The sequence below is a fragment of the Myotis myotis genome, unplaced genomic scaffold (genome assembly GCF_014108235.1).
Source record: "Myotis myotis isolate mMyoMyo1 unplaced genomic scaffold, mMyoMyo1.p scaffold_m19_p_2, whole genome shotgun sequence".
NCBI classification, from domain to species: Eukaryota; Metazoa; Chordata; class Mammalia; order Chiroptera; family Vespertilionidae; genus Myotis; species Myotis myotis.
This window is the reverse complement of record NW_023416324.1, coordinates 77,427,349-77,450,485: the sequence shown is the minus strand read 5'-3', so window position 1 is coordinate 77,450,485 and position 23,137 is coordinate 77,427,349.

Here is a 23,137-nt window from a genome sequence, read left to right as displayed (position 1 = left end):
AGTCTCGTGGGTTTACCCTTTAAGTGTGGGGCATAACATTGCTAACAAGTATCACCCCCCCAAAATTCAATAAACAGGGAAAAAAGGTTTGGAGCATAAATCGTCAATTTTGTTACTTCTATGACTTTCATGTTTCAATCACATGATTAGCCTGCCATGAAGATTTTTTTCATTGCTTCAATACTCCATGCAAAAAAGGAAAAGAAACAAGCAAGCAAATAAAATATCCAGGAATTTTAATTTTAATATGTAAACTGTGGCCTTAGACAAAGCATCTTGACTTTCTTAGCCTTAAATTGGTTAAACTGTCCTAAGGTAGTACTCATTGTTAAGGTGTTTTGATTGTTTTAGCCTATCTAATAAAGAGGAAATATGTTAATTGACCCTCACACCATCATAAATGTGCCGGTGCCCACAGCCAATAAGGAGGTAATATACTAATTGACTTCCATGTCCTCAGAGATGGCAACTCCCACAGCCACAAGACGGCAGCACCCAGTCCCCTTAGCCCTGCCATGGCCGGGCCTGGCCCCAGGAGGGCCTGGCTGCTCTGCACGCCTGCCTCCAGAGTCCCCCAGTCCCCTCAGTCTCCCAGCCGCCCAGGGCCAGCCAGAGGCACAGGCAAGTCTGGGATGGTGGCTTTCCAGCCACCCAGGGCTGCCCGAGGCTAAGGTAACCAGGGCTGGCCAAGGCTTGTGCTGCTGGCAGTGGCAGCAGCAGAGGTGTAATGGGAGCATCGCCTTCCCCTGATTGCCTGTTACCTCCCGCCCGGAGGGCTCCCGGACTATGAAAAGGGGCAGGCTGGGCTGAGCGACTCCCCCCTCCAGTGCATGAATTTTCATGCACTGGGCCTCTAGTAGAAAAATAAAATCAGAATTGAGTTGGAGGTATTACCTTTGTGTTTGATATTTTCTTCACTGTGTGCCCCTTAGTGGAAGCATGTGAGAGGTGGGGGAATTGGAGGCTAGTCCATAATTTCTATACAGGAGAGAGTTGGGAGATAAGGATACTCACCTGAAAGTTGTCTTTACCTAACCTGTACATCATTTTTATTTAAGTTGCATGTTTATTTTGAGAAACTTTGGAGGGATTTCTGAAGATTATAAAGAGAATGGTGTATGTTATTTAAAGTGATACTAGCAGCTAAAACTAACAAATTGCAAAATCTCAGTGGTTTGACACAATGAAAGTTTACTTCTTATTCATGTAACAATCTAATTTATACTTCTGGTCAAGTGGCTTTTCTCCAAGAAATAATTCCTGTCCCAGTCTCCTTTCATCCTGAGGCTTCGACTTTTTCAACAAATGGCTTCTAAGGATGCTGTTTTCAGGATCAAGCTGAAAGGGGAAGAGGAAGGAAGGATTTCTTTTTTAATAGATCAGATCTAAAAGTAGCATATCCCTTTAGCTGCCACTCATTCTCATGGCCACATTTAACTGCAAGAGAGACTGGGAAATGTAGTCCAGTGGTGTGTCCAAGAAAAAAAAAATGGGTTTGCCAATCATCTAGCAATCTCAGGTACAATCTTCAGCTTCCCTTGATACTTGCACTGAAAAGAATGTGAGGCACAGACATTAGTGTCAAGCTTCCATCTCCCAAGTACCCAGTGTAGAGGTATCAATGATGGCTATGAGACTCCCTCAAAGCCCCACAGCCATAAAGAGGCCCTCCTCTGGAGAGGTTCCTGTCGACCATGCTGTACTACGCTTCCTGATTCATAAGCCCATGTCCCTGTAGGGATCACAAGCTACCAGAAATGACATAAAAGATGGGACTCATTGTGCACAGGAGTTATATTTCAAAAACTCGAAATTGAGTCTCCTCGTTTCCTTTTTCTCTTGACTTGACATTGATTTTCTTCATGCTTGAATGAGTTTTTTAATTCTTCCAAGGTGGAAGTTCATATCTGCATTTTTTTTTTTCATTTAAAAAAACCCTGCAAGCTAAAAAAAAAAAAAAAGTCTGATTAATTTTCAAGAGCTAGAAAAGGTCATTTTTCCCACCCCCATATAACACAAAAATGGATGTGCTAATTTAGCTGAAATGTTATGAAATATGTACTATTGGGTTGAAACCAAGTACAGAAATTCCATGAACAGTTCCCACTGTGATATCTCTTCAGAGACACCTGTTTACATCCTATCAAACAGCTTTCTATTCCAATACATTAGTAAAAGAAACTCACGTACCAATCTGGGGATGCCTTAACTCTCTAAGCAAGTTTGATTTTTTACAACAGCATTACAGATGACTCCAGTAATAGAGCAGTATGCTACATATTTATACATTAAAATTATAAAATAACTGTCATAATTCTATTATTATAGTCAATTACAATGTTCAATCTACAGTTACAATGTCACTGTAGTTTAAATGTTCACCCATAAACACTTGTCAACAACCAACTAGCCTTATAAAGACTTTGACTCTTAATGAAATGATTAGTGGGAGGATAGTTGCATGTCAGATGTTGTATAACCCCTTGGAAGCCAGTTTCCCACAGCATTTCAAGTTCTTGGAATTCCACTGATGATGTTCTCACACTATGCATGCTCAAAAATTCACTGGCAACACACATCTGTGTTTACCCTTTTAATCATGTCAATGTCCACAATACTTTTCATATTCTGAAAGGCATGAGTAATACCTTCAGAATCTTAAAAGGCAAACATGACTTATGTTGGACCTGCAATCATTCTAGCATCCATAATAGGAAGAGTCTAATATTGAAAGTCACTTACATACTTGAAGCAGAAGATTGTCAGAATTGCATATTTCTGGCTCAAGGGCAAATTAATAAAAGCAAAGGATCTGCAAGGTAATGAAAGAAAAGACAGAGCCCTGGATATATGGGCCCGTGGGATTGCTTTTCTCACTCTTCATCTGCATTCCAAATTAGTTCTATTTGAATTATGATTTTTTTTAATTTATAAAATATACCATTCTGCATTTTGCTTTTTGACAATAATAAATGCACATAGACTCTATCACAGGATGAGGGAGGACTATCAATCAGTCTTTCCCTGTTGTATAGAGAGGAAAAAATGCTTGACTCTTGATTTTCCTTCCTGAAAGCATCTTAGGAGAGGAATATAGGGACCGAAGTTCATTTCCTACAACTCTGGGGTATAAACAGAAACAACACACCAGAAAGCACTTGAAATAAGACATGCTCAATACCATTGTCACCACTCTTCTTCCCACTTTCTTAGCCAACACCATTATTGGTCACATTAACTTTTCCCATTGGGCCCAGATATGAGTAAAGAATTGTTCTTAATATAAAACTTTATGTATTTACTACCAATCAACAATTGATCTAAATTGTAAATAAAGTTAAAATCTATTTGTCCTTCCTGACATAGAAGATCCCTGGATGAGAATCAGAGGGAAAGAAAAGTTTCAGATACTCCTGACCTTGGAAATCTCTCTGTAGGTATAAGTGGTCATATCTGCAATAGAAGTTGCCATTTACAATATTTCTGAGGTGATTTTTTTTCTATTTGACTTTGCCTCAAGAAGCTTTGATGCTTTTCTGGCACACGCACACATCTGTGGTGACCGCATGAAGGGTAAAGAAGATAATAGAGAAGACATTTAGCTTTCATTATCTACAGGATACCCTTTTTCTCTGCTGAAGCCTCACCAGTTATTAAGCTGTTGCACATACAGGCTGTCAAATGCACTAACCCAACAAAACAGACTGGGCCACCAATCATTAGGGTGGGGACCAAGAAGGAGTTTCCAGGGGCTGATTTGTGAGTCTTTGAAAAGTAAAATCTCTACTGGCCCATAGCTTTTTAGTTAACTGGCTACCCACTGGAAATTAATTCTGAATCACAGACAAAAACAACACATATGTAAGTCTACATGCTCAGCAGCTATTGTATTAGCCTCAAAGCTATCTTATCTTTCTTACTCTTATTTGCCTTGATATCCTTACTATGGTTCAATTTTTTAATTTCTAAAAATTGTGTTATATTTTTAGGCATCTTAAATCCATTGGAACAAGATAAGACATAAGTACATAAATATGAATTAATATGCAAAGACATCAAAATTTCTACCAATAGTCTTTTTACATTTCACAGTCCACAAATCTGCCATAGAAGGTTTATATCTTCTGAAAATTGTTTAATTATTTTTGTACAGCGTGTATTAGCTAAGGGGATCTGTTTTCCAAAGGCATGCTAACAAACCTAAGAATAACACCACTGCTATTATAATTTACCGACTGGTAAAATTGCACCTTTAATATCATTGGATCTATTTTTCCACATGGAGAAGATAAAACTATTAAAGGTATTCCATGATTTAACCAAGTCCTAGAAAATGCCAGAGGTTCGAGGAACTATAAGAAATTGATTCATGTTCCTAGAGGTTAATATTCCCTTGAGAGAATACATTATTCCTTCTCTTTATTTAGATCTGTGAAATCTTGCTTTTGACTTGACCAGGCAGAAGAAAATGATGTCTCTCAGGAAACTGATAGACTGTGAAATTAAGTTCAGGAAATCAGATCACTTGAAGGAGCAGTCCTTATCCCTGAAACCAGCCTGCTGTCACAGACTCAAAGAAATCTGGCTTTGAACTCATCTATTTGTTTTTGCAGTTGATAGAAGAAACTGGTGGTTTGGAGATTGTTGCACTTTTGCTGGCATAGTGTCCTTTTCTCCTTTGAGTCCTCTTAGTTTTGCAAATGTTTTTCTTTTGAAGATTTCTTACCAAAGCCATCAGCAGGATTTATGACAAATATAACTTATAGCAGACAAGAGCTCTTTCTTTATTCTACACCTGCAAATATATTGCTCTTTACTTGGGCATTTGTAACTGTTGGTGTTTTTAACCATAATATTAAAGTAGGTTTCACTTTAAGGAAACAGTTTATTGTCTTATTGACAAAAGGTAGCTGCTTATTATCCTACAAATAAAATTAAACTTTTTATTTACTGTGCATACTATTTATGTGTCAGGTGCTTTGTGTATATTATTTTGAGTCAAACATTATTGTTATTATTAAATAGCTTCAAAACCAATATTGGAATAATTAAATAGGTGACTGAAAACCATACAGAAATTGGAATTTAAGCTCAGAAAAATCTAAACTTAAAGCTAGTAGTCTATAACATTTCTCTTTCACCATAAATATTCTCTGAGCGCATTTCACCCAGGCTTCAACTTTTCAGAATAGAAAGTTTATACTAATCACATTTTGTAGATCTCTTGATGAGAGTCACCCTATAGTGTTTATATTTCTTCCCCTTTCATGGAGAATTGAAAATGCCAAAATTCATGGAGTTGTATCCAGTGCTATATTTGGTTTTATCAGTTTTGCAGTGAGCTGAATTTGGAAGCTTTAATCACTTGGAGTGTTCAAATTCAGTGCTATAATTCAGGAACAGGTAAAAATCATCCATCAGGTCTTATAGCTGGGCTTATAAACATTACTTTTCAAACACTCCTTTCCTTGTCTACAGTTCATAGCCAGTATTCAGGACATACTTTAGTAGTCCATTTTTCCCATTCTAAAATCAAATATTAATAAGATCAGTCACCTTATTTGTATTTCAATAATTGTAGGCATTTAAAAATATTTTTTGTGGAATTTTAAAGGGCATTTGAGGGAATTTTGCTTTTGATGTTTTATTTTAATTTAAATAACTTTTTGCCATGTCTACCTCCATTTTCTATTATATTCTACTAGAGACCTAATGCACGAAATTTGTGCATGGGTGTGTGTGTGTCCCTCAGCCCAGCCTGCATCCTCTCTAATCTGAGAACCCTTGAGGGATTTCCGATCCCAGTGGAATCGGGCCTAAATGGGCAGTTGGACATCCTTCTCCTAATTCAGGACTGCTGGCTCCCAACCATTCGCCTGCCTGCCTGCCTGATTGCCCCTAACTGCTGCTGCCTGCCAGCCTAATCGAAGCCTAACTGCTCCCCTGCTGGCCCGATTGCCTCTAATTGCCCTCCCTTGCAAGCCTGGTCCCCCCCCCAACTGCTCTCCCCTGCAGGCCTGATAGCCCCCAACTTCCCTCCCTTTCAGGCCTGGTCCCTCTCAACTGTCCTCCCCTGCTGGCCTGATTGCCTACAACTGCTCTCCCCTGCCAGCCTTCTTGTGGTGGCCATCTTTGACCACATGGGGGTGGCCATCTTGTGTTTTGGAGTGATGGTCAATTTGCATATTACTCTTTTATTAGATAGGACTAGAAGCCTGGTGCACAAAATTCATACATGGGAGGGGGGTCCCTCAGCCTGGCCTGAATCCTCTCCAATCCAGGACTTGTGGGATTGGGCCTAAACTGGCAGTCAGGCATCCCTTTCGCAATCCGGGACTGCTGACTCCTAACTGCTCACCTACCTGCCTGCCTGATTGCCCCTAACTACCTCTGCCTGCCTCCCTGCCTGATCACCCCTAACTGCCCTCCCCTGCCAGCCTGATTGACCCTGCCTCATTCCCTGCCACTGTGGCTTTGTCCGGGAGGAGGACCAGACGACTGGAAGATGTCCAGTCTATCTGGTCTAATTAGCATATTACCCTTTTATTATCAAACTAAAAGAAGAACTTATCTTAATGCCTGTGGTAAGAAATAATAAATGATCCCTCTTCTCTTGAAATATGTCTTTTCATATTTTCTTCTTGCTCCATTTTTTTGCATTTGTAAAATATGGTTTTCTTCAATAAGAATGATATGGAGCTTATATAAGAATGTATCTACCACTGGAAGCAACACTTGTCCAATGTAGTTTTCCTTTTACTTTTCATAAAACATCCTGGATTTTGAGTATTTCCATAAGGCAATAAAGAGGTCCATATGCTGTTTTTAGAAATATTTTATATCTGCTAATTTTTACCCTTTTTCAGACATATAACAGCAAATAAATATCTCATATTTGGCAATCAGAAAATTGTCACCTTTCAGTCTATGTTGTAGTTGTTTATTTAATTAAGAGTGTCGTGGGGTGTTTTTTAGTGCCTTGTGTATGTGCCAAGTACTGTATAGGCACTGAGGCTGCAGAAGTGAAACACATAGAGACTCCTGGGTCTTCTAATATCATGGGAAGAGATCACAGGGAGAGAAGAAAGCAGAGAGTACCTGAAATCAGTGTGGTGAGGAAGAAAAGGAGAAAGATGGGGTGTTTTTAGAACCATTGACAGAGGACTTAATTTAGCCTGGAGGATTGGAAGATCAGAAACATCCTCCCTGAGGAAGTGATGTTTTCGCTGAGAAATAAAGTGGCCAGATGGGAAATAACTGGGGAGGGGTTGTCAGGCATTTCAGGTACCATGAGCTGCTTTTATAGGTGACATAAGGTGAATTAAGAAGGCAGCTTCTTTCCTTGTCTAGAGTTCATTGCCAGTATTCAGGACATGCTTAGGTGTCCATGTTATCAAAATCTAAAATCAAACTTTAAGGAAAAAACTTTTGTTGCTGTATCCTTCTCTTGCCATACTTTGGTTAGTTTTCAACTCTTGCCTAAAATAAGAAAAAGGTGGGAAGGAAAAGCCAGAACATATTTCTGCAGTATTAGCAAGGACATATTTCAAGAGAAGAGGGATCATTTATTATTTCTTACCACAGGCATTAAGGTAAGTCCTTCTTTTAGTTTGATGCTTAGCATAACTCTATGAGGAAACTGAGTCTAAGGGAGAGTAAGTTACTCGTTCTATATGAAGTTGAGCCACAATTTGAAACCAGGTATCTCTACCCCAAAAGCCCATGTTTAGTGTCTCTACAAAGTAGCTAAGGCACAGAGGTGGCTTATCCAGAGCATGTATGGGAACAGTGATTGTCCAATTTAGCTAAAGGTAAGGAAAGTGCACAGATGAGGCTGGAAGGTGGAACATCATATGAGAAGTGTAAAACAGAGGCAATGGAAATCGTTGTCTGTTAGTGAAAGCCTTGTTTCTTTCCAGACAGGTATCTTTCCTACTTCACCACCTCATGCAGGGGAATCTGACCAACTCCAGCTCAAGCTGCTGTATGTTTCTACAGTCAATATCCATGCCCTAGTCAGTAACTGATTCAGGTACTTATATCAAAGCCAATTGGCACTCATAATTTCCCATCTATTGGGATGTTTTTAGGAATGATATATGACCCTCTTCAATAGGCATATGACTCAAGTATGTCAATGAGATGGCAGGAGGAAGTTTAAAAGATCACCTGAGAAAAAGATTTATTGATTTATAAAGACTACTAGAATATATGTGAGGTTCAGAACATCATTGTCATTTTACCACCAGCCTGGAAGAGAAACCCACTGGAGTGAAGAGTCAGAACTTTTAGAGGGGAACATCAAGACAATGTCACAAGGTGGTTGTGACCTCCACTTCTGGAATGATTTGGTGCCTTTGAATTCTAGATATGCCATATATAGCTGGGTGATCACAGTCAAGTTATTTAAGCTCCCTAAGTCACTGTTGTCTGATCTGTTAAATGAAGGTATTGAACATATTACCTGATAGGGTTTCTGGAAGGAACAAATCAACATATACACATTTTAGCATCTGATAATCAATAAATGGTGGTTTTATTATTATAAATTAAGCCATAGTGAAACCTTTATATTTTGTGATAAAGGAGGAAAATGAGTGGCTATATTTGGGTTTAAGGGTTTTATCAAACATTATCAAATAGTTATTATAATACTAGAGGCCCATTGCACGAATTCTTGCATGGGTGGGGTCCCTCGGCCTGCCCGGCAATCCGGGCTGACTGGCTGGGGAGAGGGACTGGCTGTGGGAGCACACTGACCACCAGGGGGCAACTCCTGTGTTGAGAGTCTGCCCCCTGGTAATCAGTGCGCATCATAGCAACTGGTCGACTGGTCTTTTTGGTTGTTTGGTTGTAATGGTCACTTAGGCTTTTATATATATATAGATGTCATGTTTCAGTATGGATTTTCTGTATTTGCTTCCTACATACTAAAAATCAGCCATAAATTTACAATTTTTCCATTTTGAGGGCAAGAAAGAAAAGCAGTTGTGAAACTGATCTTGGTATGTAAAATTACTAAACTACACCAACCAAGATTGACAAAGCTCAAATTTTATGCTTCACGCACCTCTAGACTGAATAGAAAAGAAGGCTTTCCATGAACTCAGATTAAATAAGAATTTAGTTGTTAGCCCCTTTTGATTCTGAAAATCTGCTATCAGTTCTATAAGTCACACAGGTCTGAAGCAATCAAAAAGATAGATATTAGAAGACACCGGGCAAGCTACAAGTGAGTACTATTTTTAAATCTGGTATGAATTTATAAAAGTTTCATCATTTTGGCACTGAAGAATGCTTTTACAATAATGAACCTCTATATTTTTTCAAATATTTAATGGGGATAACATGACATAATAATAATAAGAATCCTTATGTTTAAAATTGTTTTTGGTTTTCTTAGCATGTGTTTTATTTCCTTTTTATATCCTTAGTAGTGGCAGGAATATGAATAAAGGAAACTATTATTATTTTTATTATTAACTGGTATTACTGTTAAAATTTTATTATTAGAAAGCCTGGGGTTGAATTTGTTCTTCATTTAGACTAGGATGTATAGAAGAGGTCATTGTACCCACAGGCCAACTCAAGTCATTGATAGATAAGGTGCATGAGATTCATGCATGGGTAGGGTCCCTAGGCCTAAATGGCAATCAGGGCCGAGCAGGGCTTTCTGGTTGCCGGTCGGGGCCTTCCTTCATTTCGTGCTGAGCCCTGGTGGTCAGCGCATGTCATAGCGAGCGATGGAACTCCAGGTTCAACTCCTGAGGGGAAAATTTATATATATTAGGCTTTTATATATACTAGTGGATTGGTGCACAAAATTTGTGCACGGGGCGGGGGGGGAGTGGATTTCCTCAGCCCAGCCTGCACCCTCTCAAATCAGGGACCCCTTGGCGGATATCCGGCAGTTGGATATCCCTCTCACAACCTGGAACCACTGGCTCCTAACCACTCACCTGCCTGCCTGCCTGATTGCTCCCAACTGCCTTCCCCTGCTGGCCTGATCTCACCCCCAATGGCCCTCCCCTGCCAGCATGATCTCACCCCTAACTGCCTCTGCCTGCCTGATTGCCCCTAACTGCCCTCCTCTGCTGGCCTGATCTCGCCCCCAACCGCCCTCCCCTATAGACTTGATCTCACCCCCAATGACCCTCCCCTGCCAGATTGATCTAGCCCCAAACTGCCCTTCCCTTGGCTCCCACCACCATGGCTTTGTCTGGAAGAAAGTCGGACATCCAGAAGATGGCCGGTTGACCCGGTCTAATTAGCATAGTACTCTTTTAGTAGTATAGATAGATTATATAGGATAGGATTGCTTAAATGGCGGGGTGGGGAGAGGAGCCTTTTTCAGTAGAAGGAGATGCTCTTGGCAGACAAAAATACATAATCCTTATATCAGGACTGATAGCCAGCCATATGCACTGTACTGCCAAACCAGTCATTAAAAAATTGAACCACTTTCTTACACCTTACACCAAACAGCTGTTGCCCTTAAAACCTCTCCTCAGCCTTAGGTTCTGCGGTGACAGTTCACCAAGATTAGGTTCTGATTGTTTGGTTTCTATGTCAGTCAGCATCAAAAGCTCCGCCTCCTAGGCAGCCATTGGCTCCTCACAGTTCACCCAGATTTGGTTCTGATTGGTTGGTTTCTATGCTAGTTGGCATCTCTGGGCCTATCAACAGGCCTGATCAGAGAGATGGGGCTGATCAGCAGACCCAGCAGAGGCCTGAGAAAAAGAGAGGCACCGCTGCTGGTCAGGCTGGAGAGAAAGAGAAAGGCAAGTGTATCGATTAATAATGCGGATTTTGTAATCAAAGAAAACATGATAATTTCAAGAGAAACATCAAAAGTGCTTTATTCAAAGTAATGTCCATCGCTAGCTACACATTTCCCCCATCTTTCAGGTAATTTGTGGATACCATCCCAATAGAACTTTTCTTGTTTTGAGACAAACCATTCAGAGACTCAATTTTCCACTTCTTTATATGTTTTGAAATGCTGCTCAGAAAGTGCATGTGCCATTGATCCAAACAAGTGGTAACCTGAAGGAGCAAGGTCTAGTGAATACAGTGGGTGGGTTAATACTTCCCAGGCAAGATCTTTTAATGTGTCTTTAACTGGTTTTGAAGTGTGTGATGGTGTGTTATCATGAAGCAAAATTACTTTGCCATGTCTTCTGGCCATTCTGGTCATTTCACTATCAAAGCATGGTTCAAATTGATAATTTGTTGTCAGTAGCGATCAGTATTAATGGTTTCACCTGAGTTTAGAAGCTCATGATCCCACCAAACACAGAGCATTGTCTTCTTTCCAAAGCGATTTGGCCTTGCAGTCAATGTTGATGGTTGACTTGGATCAACCCATGATTTTGTGCATTTGGGATTCTCAAAATAAATCCACTTTTCATCTCTAGTCACAATTCAATGCAAAAAGGACTTTTGTGCCATTGAAGCAACATTTTACTGATGACTTTTTGGTTTTCCATTTGTCTTTTGTTCAGTTGATGTGGCACCCATTTTCCTTCCTTTAAAATCTTTCCCATTGCTTGTAAATGATCGGAAATTGTTTGCTGAGCAGCATTTAATCTTTCTGCAAGTTGTTTTTGAGTTTGACACACATCGTCATCCAATAATGCTTGTAATTGTCGGTCTTCAAACTTTTTCAGTTGACCTGGACGTTCTTTGTCTTTCACATCAAAATCATCACTTTTAAAGCATTTAAATCAGCATTCATAGGTATCTTGAGATAGAGCATGTTCACCATTAGCTTCCCAAAGTATACGATAACTTTCAGCAGCACTTTTCTTCAAAATAATTAATTAAAACTTCCCTCAAATGTTCTTTTTTTTGCACAAAATTTAACACTTTTAAGTGTAAAAATATTTATGATGTTAACACCTTCAAAAAAATTTGACATATGAAGTTTTAAAGCTTGTTGTTAATACAACAAAATAGCATACATATCAAATAGCATATATATCAACATATGTGTAACTCCATCTATTGAAAAAAATCCACATTATTAATTGGTACATCTAGTAGACACCATTCTTAAAGAATTCCTGTGACAGCCATTTGGCCTGGCCTGCAGGTTATCAGGCTGAAAGTGGCTCTCCAACATCACCCAAGGCAGTTCCAAATTGTGAGAGGGTGCAGGCCAGGCCAAGGGACCCCACCAGAGCATGAATCCGTGCACCAGGCCTTTAGTTTCTTTAATAAGATTTAGCATTTCTGGGTTAAAAATGTGTCATACTCATTACTGCCCTGAGACTCTCCCTGGACCCAACTCCTTTATTTCTGCTACTTCGGTTTTGTTTTAATCAGTTTTCAAAGAGTTGTCTGTCTGAAATTTATTTTTTTAGGTTATTTGCATTATTATGAATTAACTCCAAAGAAAAGTTACAGATTTTTAGAGATCGGTAGAAGGTGTGGGATGTGTGTGTAATTCTTACCTGTTGTCTGGAGACTAATTCCCCAGGGTTTATTTACCAATTTGTCCTGTCTGTCCATTTGACATTAAGTTCAAAGTATTTTCCACTAATTCCCAGGAAACTCATCTCCTTCTCATATTCATCTCTCAGAGTTTTGGAGAAGACCTACATATTGAATCTAGAGGCATTTGTCCAGCTATTTTTAGTTTTATTCTGTTTCATTTTGATTTTCCCCAGCAGGGTCATATATCTGAAAACTCAAACTTCCAAGACGTGGTAGCAAATTGTTTAAACTGAACATTACTTTTACTCAAATATATGTCTCAATGGATTAGGAATTCTTTTAAAATAGCAAGTTTTCTTTAAGAAGCTATATGGAGAGAGGTCATCACTTTGTGTTGATTGAGGTAAATCAATGGAGAACATAAATCATAAACTCTGCTCTCCCTTGGTCCATTCATTACATGTGCTGATCTTGGGGCCTGCCTACTCTCAGGTGTAGTCCTTATCACTCCTCTGCCTTCTGTGTGATTGGTGCAAAAGTGTGTTGAACCTTTTCCAATCTGCCTGTTAGACAGCCTTCACCAGGGTTTGACCAATGGTAAACAAAGGCAGAACCTTGTGAGAGGTGAGGAGAGAATAGAAGCCAAGTATTTCTTACCTTTCTTCTTTCCCTTAGACAGGTTTGGGGGCATTGGCTTCATAAACTCCACATCACTAGCTCCTGCTGGACATTTTTGCTCTCATTTCAGCTTCCACCAAGTGACCCTTGTCCTTAGGCTCAGAAAACACTATCCCTTTGTCTCTCCAGCCTGGGATTGAGAGTTACTTCCTGCTCATGGAATCTCTTGGTTTACCTTATTGTCTCTTGTGTGGTTTTTCAGTTTCTTCATTAACTGTATAATCAATTTCATGAGTGTAGATATCAGTGTAGGTTTTTGTTTTTCTGGTTAAACTCTGACCTATACACCTTCATGAACATAATATTCTTCAGAGTGTTAATAATATATTTAGGGTTATTTTAGTGCTTTGTAATGTCAACCTACAGGAGTATGGGAAAATAACAACAAACCTAACTATTGCCATGATGTTGAACTGTAACTAATTATTGGGTATTTTATCTTATGCAATTTTGACTGAGTAGAAGAAAATATATTTTGCTGAAAGGAATTTTTAATTGGCATACTAATTACAAAGTAATTCTATTTCAACTTAAAAAAAATCTTTTGGGAAAAAATAATATACAAGTGTTTTTTGTTTTTTGTTTTGATACTATTCAAGGTTATTAAATTATCTGGTAAAAATCTATTCCATGTACTTTCCAAAGTATAATTTCCCAGGAAAATATCTTAAATTTCAAAGCCAGTACAAATGCAGACACCTATTAAATGTTTTCATACACTATCAATTTTATAAGACTTGAATTAGTACATAAAAACCCCTTGATCTACATTTGATAATAAATTAATAATATACTTTGTGTATTTGGATAAAGTACAAAAGAGGGTCAAAATTACTTTTTCAACATGAAATCTATCCAGAGGCTTTCATAGGTTGTCTGGGCATTCTCTTCTCATTCAGCCTGGGACACTACTGATGGGAAAACCATTTCTAGCTCTAGCACCAAGTTGTTACACAGACAATGCTGGCTTTTTACGAACTCTTTTATTCCACTTTGCACAACTAAGCTATATTTATAGCTTAAATCACAGATAGATATGGTCATGTGTATGAGTTCTGGCCAATGGAATGTGGGAGAATGATATATGCTGCTTTCAGTCCTGATTCCTAGAAACTTCCTGATATATTCTCCTCTTGCACTTGATTTTCTTTCATTTTGCCCAAAACAAATAATATAATTGAAGAACCTGAGATTCTTGAAGATGGAAAGGTACAAGCTGGAGCTGGGCTCCTGAATGACTGTGTGGAACAGAACATGCCACATTTCCCAAAGGCTGAAATGTATTGGATAGTGATGTTTGAGGCAATTTTGTTTTTACTGTGTTAAGTCACTGAAATTTCAAGGGTAGAGTAACAAGTCTTTATCTTGACTAAGTCGCAGATAATTAAGAACAAATAGAACAAAATTTGAGATATATTATTAATGGGAAATCTAAATTTTTCCTTTTGGATTCTTTTACTACTTCACCCATCTTTTTCTTGCCTTTTCCTTCTTTTGATTTCCCTATATTCATATTAATATGAAAAATAGGTTCTTTTGAAATATTAATTAAGCAAGGCATGCTGCCAAAGGCTTGTCTTATGGTGTGCCTTGAGAATATATCTTGTATTTGATGTTTCATAACTATAGCAAGAAACCTTTTTGTTAGTCTCTCCAAGCTGGACAAAAGACATGCTCTGTATTTATGGTAATTGGGCCTTTCTAAATGGGTCATCAATCTCTTCTAGAAGGAATAACCTGCTCTTTTGAAGGAGGAAAGGCCTGAAAAGCTCTTGATGAGAACCTCAAAAAAATCAGCGGTTTGCAGGACTTGAGGATAGAATAGGAAAAATACCAGGGTAGATAGGTTTAGGATATGTGATACTTTTCTAAGGCCAGAGGCGTGCTGAATCAATGAACCAAGTGAAGTATGCAAAAGACACTCCATGTTAGTACTTATGACCAATGGATATACTAGAGGATCTATCTCATACTTATTCCATACTTCCCTAATAGTTGACTAACCACCAAGTGAAGACCCCCTCTGAAGTAGCAAGACCACTACATACCTAATAGAGCAATGGAGGAGCAAAAGACCCTGTATTTTGTGAGATGAAGTAATCTATGCTAGTAATTTTGGAAGCTAGATTAGAAGACAATGGGTATTCTATTGCTTGACAATTTTATGACTATATTCTGGGCAAAGATGTTACATATGTATTGATTTCCATTCTCCAGTATTCTTAGCCTTTATGTTTTTGCATAGCTTATTCCAAGTAAATTAGGGAGCTAGGAGTTCTAATAATGCATTTTCTATTTGTAGTAAGTATTCTGTACGATTGGTATAAATTCACCTTCTCTTGTGCATGGCTTCTTCTATTAGGTCAGGTTGACTTCCGAATGGCATTCTGGTATGGTAGAAAGAACATCATCTTTGAAATAAAACGTATGCTTTGCCATTAGAAAATCTGCTTATACTCTTTTGACTCTTTCCCTCTCCCTACCTCAGGGAATTGTGACGGCTATCAACATGGATGGAATTAACCATGGTTGGCTACCTACATTATGGTGGCCAGGATGAAAGAAGAGAACAAATATGAATGCACTTAAGCATGTTGCCTGGCATATAGCAGGCATTCTGTAGATCTATAGATACTATTCCATGATAACTTCTAAAATAAATGGACCTTGGTTGTTTCTGTATCCAGGGAGAACATCTGTTGTTTCTAATACAGGTAGGTATAGCCATGCTATTTTTCTCATATGTACTCAAGCATTTAGCTTTTTTCTCTTCACAGCTCCTGTGGGCCTGAAAGCTTCATTAGTAAGGGTGGAATGTATAATACAGAAACAAAGGCTGTCATACTCCCTGGTGTGATGAGGGCCCCACTCTTCACACTTTGTCTTGAAACTAGCCCCAGAATGACAAGGATTTAATTGTCCATACTTTGATCCAGGAACAACCATTATTTTCTTGAATGTTTACAGCAACCCAAAGAACAGGTATTATGATCTTCATGTGATAGATAAAAACTCTGAAAATGAAAGAATAAAGTGACTTGATCAACATTAAGTAACAAGTCATGGTTTTATCTGGAATTTACAATTAGGAATTCTTTTATCATATGGCACATAGTTGATGTTTATTATTTTCTCATTTTCCAAAATATTTTTCCTCTGCAGCAGCAAAGGCAAGTAGAAATTCTTTCTTTCTTTCTTTCTTTCTTTCTTTCTTTCTTTCTTTCTTTCTTTCTTTCTCTCTCTCTCTCTCTCTCTCTCTCTCTCTCTCTCTCTCTCTCTCTCTCTCTCTCTCTCTCTCTTCCTTCCTTCCTCTTTGGTCTTTATAATCATTGGGGCGGGGAGGGGGGAGAATATTATCTTTGTGTCTCAGGACTATTTATAAGTCTCTGACACACCTGAAAACCATACCTATATTCCTTATCCTGGTCTGATCAGTCATCCTCAGAGTTGTTCACTACCAGAGGGTATCAGATCTTCCCTGCTCCTACAGGGAAGCTCTCCTCACACAACTACCTTTATCTGAAAGCATTATCATAATTTCCACTTATCACAATGAATTATGATGAAGAAGCAAAAAATAATTTTCCATCATCTGAATAACAGGTAAAGCTGAAGAGAAGTCTCTCACCTATTTTTCAAAACTTTGGAGTTATTTGAAGGTTTTAAAAAATAGGTGACACAAGTCTATGCCATATGAGTGACTGGGTGAAAAGAAGTAGGAAACAAAGAAGTAGGAAACAAAAGATTTATTCATTAGGACAATACATATATAATACAAGATCATGTATATGTAGTTGACAGAGGAAAGGAATGAATAGTAAGGAAGAGATAATTGTCGGGGTTATGGAACATCTTCCCAGAGGAAGCGGACTTAGAAGGTGATTAGTATTTTTTAAAAACAGAAGAAAGAAGTAGAAGGAAGAATGATCTAGACCTGGAAGATGAGCATATACAAAAATACTGGAGAAAAATATGTACAAGAATGGTATGGAAATTAAGAAAATAAACCTCACCAGTGTAACTATCAAGTAGGGAGGGAAGAAGAAATAAACTAAGTTAGGTCAGAAGCTTGTACAATGTGGAGTGCTAAAGAAAAAGGCAGGACAACTAGATTTCATCCAGGTGGCTGAGGAGAAACTTTTGGGGTTTGAAGTAAGAGACTGTGATGAGATGAATGTTTAAGAAAGACTAAAAGATCAAGGAGGAGTGGGTATTAAAGGCAGAAAAAATTATTACGGGTTATTTCAGTTTTCCAGGAGGAGGCATTGAACATCTAGAAAAGCAAAAGAAATGGAAGAGGTTAAAACAACAACAAACCCAGCACAGTTGGGTCTTAGAGAGTAGGAAGAAACATCACTTGGCGTTAATGGTCAAAGCATTACAGTGGTGGTTCTCAAAATCAAGCAGATAACAGATTTTTCTTTGGGACTTGTTAAAACACAGATATCTGGGTCCCCATCTAAAGTCCTTTCTCCTTATGATAGGGAATCACAGGGGCTAAGAAGTCCTCAAGTTTCCACAGAAGGTAGAATTATGCACCTAACCTTAATGGCAGGCATCATATTGTATAGATTTCATTTCCCAAGATTAGAGTAGATATGTAGCAAAGTCAGAAGATATTGTATCCATACTTATTCAATTTCACATGTCATTTGAACATATAATATCATAAACACATTTCTTTCCCCAAATACCAGTCATTGTACCCGCACTCCCTTTCTAAGGTCAGAACAATGATTTAGCAATCACATTGCCCAGCAGTGATATACTATGTATTTTCCAAAATTAACCCAAATGAGAACTCCTGGGGTACATAACTCAGCTCTCCCCTTCCAACATGTGCATGTTTCCTTCATCTCTTATTATGCTCTTTGGACTTGTAGTCATGCAAATGACACAAATGAACAGCTGCAGTTAGTGAAGCAGATGGTCACATGCGGGAACAGAGACAAGATGGAGACTATAGAAGTAATAGCCTATAAAGTAGGTTAGCGCTACCAATATTCTACTTTTTTTCTATTAATACCAAGTGAAAGGTTAATTATTTCCATCGGTCCTCACTTAACAGAGAGAATTAATCTCAAAGGCACAGTAAGAAATTTTCAGCAAAATTCCATGACTGCTTATTCCAAAATAGGAGAGGAGAGTGATTGAATGTGTGCTGGAGAGCTTGGTGGAAACAATGAAGAGGCTTATGTAAAACTCTGCTTGTTTGAGATATATGGCTAAGTTTGTAGTGTTAGAGACAGAGTAAAGAAGGAATCTGTTCCATCTTCTTTCTCAGTATTAAACCCAGATGAAACAAAAGATAGTCTTTTTGTTACCAGATGCTGTTTTTCTCTGAAATCCAAGATATTTAAAATCCAGATAACTCTTTTCCTCTGTGCACAACGTGAATCATGTTTAACATGGATTTACATTTAAAGATGTCATGTACACTCTTAAATTTTATAGAGATGGAAAGATTTACAATCTTTCTAAATTTTCCATTATCATATTTTTCTTTACTCTCTGAAAAAGTCTTTCCTCGTAGTATATCATATCTTCATTTAAAATCGCACATTTAAGCATATTTCAATATCGGTGGAGAAAAAATTGTGGTAGGCACTACTGCTTTGCAACATATAGATTGACTTGCTAAAGTGTCTTAAAGTCCATAAATGGCTGTTAAAAGTCAGGATAATGATACTTCATCCATGTCTTCATTAATATAAAAATAAAGATTGATCTATTGACTGGCTCTATAATTTTTACAGAAGCATTTAGGGCTTAGGTATTTTGTAACTAGTTATACAAAATAAAAAACATACCATTCTCCATTATATTAGTGCTTTAAAAAACAATGAGACACAGGAAATAAAACAAACTATTAACACTGCTATAGCAAAATAAACATTTGCCTCCAATATTAGAAATCAAAAGAAATATTTCCAGTAAAATTCACTGACTAATAAAAGAAAATTATGGAGAACAAAATGTTTAGACCTGATTACAGTAGGTACTCAGGTTACATCGGAGATCCATTCCTACAGCACAATGTAACACGATTTTTGCCGTAAGTCGGAACCCACCTACATAAGCACCTACGTCACTCACATGGAGCACATACACAGCAGTAATAAAGTAAAACAGTAAAAAAAAATTAAAAGAAAGATAATTCTTGACCTTTACTTGTGGTAAATAAATAATAAAAAACATAAAGCACATACGTACATACGACGAAATAACGGAACTTTTTTTTTTAATAAATAAGTGGGAGATGGCAACATAACCATGAAATGACATACGTCAAGTCCAACATAACCCGAGAACTGCCTGTATATTACATAAAAACATTTTAGATTATGTATTTTTCTTATTATAAGAGTAAAGCATGTTTATTTTTAGACAAACTTGGAAAGAGCCAAGAATATAAAGAATAAAATAAAAATCACTGATTAGTCTAGAAATCATCAGTATTAAAATTTTGTTCTATTTACTCCTAATCAATAGTTTACACATTAAACACATGTTATAACTATACATATAAGGATATCTTACATTTGAAATAAATCATGCTTCTTTTTAAAAATGTAACATTACATATTGTTCTTTTCCCCATAGTATTCAGTTACTTTCAAGTACTATCATTAATCATGGAATGATGTTGCATAGTCATACCATGATTATGTGTTTAATTATTTTCCTATTGAAAGTAATATATATTTAAACCAAATTTTGTGCTACTAATAATGATGTGGTAAACTTATTTCCTTTTATTTGATTCCTACTAAGTTCTTGCACTCTAATGAGGAGACAGAAATTTATCAAGTAACCAATCAGATCCAGGGCTAAATAGAACTTTTTAATAGATTTTATAGAAGATGGAGGAGTAAAGAATTCATTCATTACAGTAATTTTTTAATGACTACTCTTTTTTAGGCATGTTTCTATTGAGGACACCTCAGTAGACAAAATTTAAGAAGCCCCTGGCTTCATGGAACTTGAGTCCTAGCATTTTCATTTATTAAGATACAGAAAAGAATAGAAACAGTGTTGTATGGGTTTGGTGGGGAAAGGAAAATGGAGTTGTATAAAATTCTGCTTTGAAAATGTTGGGATTGAGGTTCCACTGAGATATCCAAGTAGAGATTTACTGAAATTGCTCAGGAAATATGTTTGGACCAGAGACATTGAATTGAGACTGGTCAGTATACAGATGGGAGCAAACGTCATGGGAGTAGCTGTAACCACCCAGGGGAAAATGCTGACTGAGAAATACTGAGAGTGTAGAACTTATACTTAAGGAACAATGTATTTCCAAGGAGTATGGAAAGAGAAAATAAGGGCGGGGGGCGGGGGGACAGAAACTCTGTGGAGCCAAAGGAAGTGTATTGCCAGAAAAAGAAAATAGACAATGATAATCCTTCTGAGATTTCAGTTGAATTAAAGGCTGAAATGTGCACATTACATTTAGAAACATGAAGTTTATTACTAACACAGATTAGAAATATAACCCTACTCAAAACCATACACTTCTTTGATCTCTAATCTCTGTTGTCACCACTTAATTTTAGCTGCTGCCTTCTGTGGTCACACCTTGTTACTGTGCCCTCCTGAAATCATAAAGTAATGTTATGTTCAGTGACATTAATATCATTTCTCCCATCTCACACACTCAAATGTTTCCAGTTCAAAAAACTATTTGATGTTGAGTCCCTCGATACATTGATCCCTTTTTTCTATCCATTAGTTCTTTCCACTCCACAGTCCAACACTCTCCCAAGAACCTTGAACAAATTGGCCTACATTGGGGGCCTCGGCCATGTGACAATACACCCCTATTTGTAAACCAACAGAAATGCTAAAATCAGCATAAAAACATGTGCATTCTCTTCTTTTAAGATTTTTTTCCAACAAGTGAGAGATAAATTCATAAATTCAAGCAACCTCTTTAACTGCAAAACACATCAGGAGGTACATCGATGGCTCCACAATGGAAGGTGTAACAGAATATTTTTTAAAAACTCTCTACCCTCTTGTGATGGCCATAAAAAAAAGCCTACCTGCTTGCTTGAAATTGCCATTTATCCAATGAGTCCATGACATTTAGAAATCGCATAGAGAGATATCATCTGAACCTAACTAAGGAAGCCAGAGTGGTTGAGTGCCGGGGTCCAAACCCAGCAGGTCCAGGGGTTCCCAAAGGCGTAGACGGAGTCGGCGAAGAAGGAAGGACACGGAGACAGTGTTCAGTTGATCAGCAGCCTAGCCAGGATCTCCAGCCAGGATCTCCAGCCAAGTTCTGGTCTGGATCTCCAGAGAGGTTCTGGTGTTTATTGTCTTGTTACATCCGTATTTATACCAGTTGATTTTAATCCTGTCAATTTCTATTACAGAGGTTAGGGCGTTTCTTATCTCCGTTCCAGGGAGTAAAGATTATGTAGCTTAAGCATGATTGTTTGTAGTTAAAGTGATTAACTACCCGCCTGGCACTTAGTTAAGGAGTTTCATCCCCTCCCTAACTTCAGGGAAAAATCCCTACCTGGGGAAACAACCTTTCTTGGAGAGGTGACCCTGGTTAAAACACACAGCGCTAAGGGGAGCAAACATATTAAGAACAATATGCTATATACGCCAGGTCCCTTGAAACATATGCTGTGCAGATGTTTCTTTCCTGCAGCGACTGTGTCAAGCAGCAACGATGGACCGGCTTCCGGCAGTTGAGCTCAGTGGATGTTGTCTTAGTTTGAGTTCCCTCAAACTCTTCAGATAAGGAATCAAGTTCAAGTGGTTTATTTGGGTGTGATACCAAGAAATAACAATAGGAAAAAAGGGTTGAGACAGAGAATGGAAGTCAGCCAATGAAGAGTGAGCTATTATACCAATTACCCCATTGAGTAACTGGAGCTTAACCCTACTGAGGAATTCAGAGATTCAATGTAGATCATGTGACTCAGAGTTATACCCCCTTCCTCTTTGCCCCCAGGAAAGAGCTAGAGTATTTATATCTGCTATTAGTAATCCTCACCTAGGAGTGCCCCCCTCCCAGTGGTAGCAGATGGGGAGCAACAAGGGGATGGAGAGACAGAGAAGGGCTCAGAAGAGTGTCACACATTACAATGGGAAGGCAGCCTCTGCTCCAGCCTCTTCTGATGCCCTCCTATCCAAAGATGCCCAGGTAGCCCTAACAACTTACCTTTAAGGTATAGGATTCTATGAAAATGTATGGGCTTCTCTTTTGAGCAAAAGTTTTGTTTAAAGATTGTTATTTGGATTCAAAGAGCTCTAGATTAATGTTTGGTTGCACATACAAGAAGCAACCAAAGATTGCATTAATGAGTGGAACAGCATATCAATGTCTCACTATCTCTCTTGCTCTCCCTTTCTCTCTCTCTCTCTCAAATTAAATTATATTCAAATTGTTCTTTTTTTATGTTGTTCAGGAGATCCTTTTCTGCTGAATTTCACTTAAATAAACCAGTATGGGGACTGTTGTTTTTGTCTAATGGGATAACCCAGTAAAAAGAAATGGCTGTATGCAGCAGATACTTGAATAAGACCTAATAGAAAGCATTTGTTCTTGTTCTCCTAATTTTGTTCCCCTGACTGCTACCTTCATCAATATAAATTAACTTTATTCCAGCATAAAATTAACCTTGACATCCCAATGATTTAACATACTAAAGGCTTATATTTTAATCACACCATGTCCCTTATACCAGCACAAGAATCTCTGCTCCACCTAGTCATTCAAGAACATGGGATGACAAGGGATCAGCAATGTTATAGCTACACCCTGTGCAATAGGCAGCCTCTTTTGTTACAGGAGGAAGGAAAGATTATGAAGAATCATACAGAAGTTTTCTTTGCCTCAACATGGTTCTCCCAAGTTGGCCAGAACCACTCACATTGCATTGCTAACTGCAAGAGGCAGAGGAGTATAAGGGCAAAAAGATTATGTGATGACCATTAGTGTTTTTGCAATACCTATCAAATAGGTCATCCAGGCCAGGGGTCTTCCAGCTGTGTACTGCAGGAA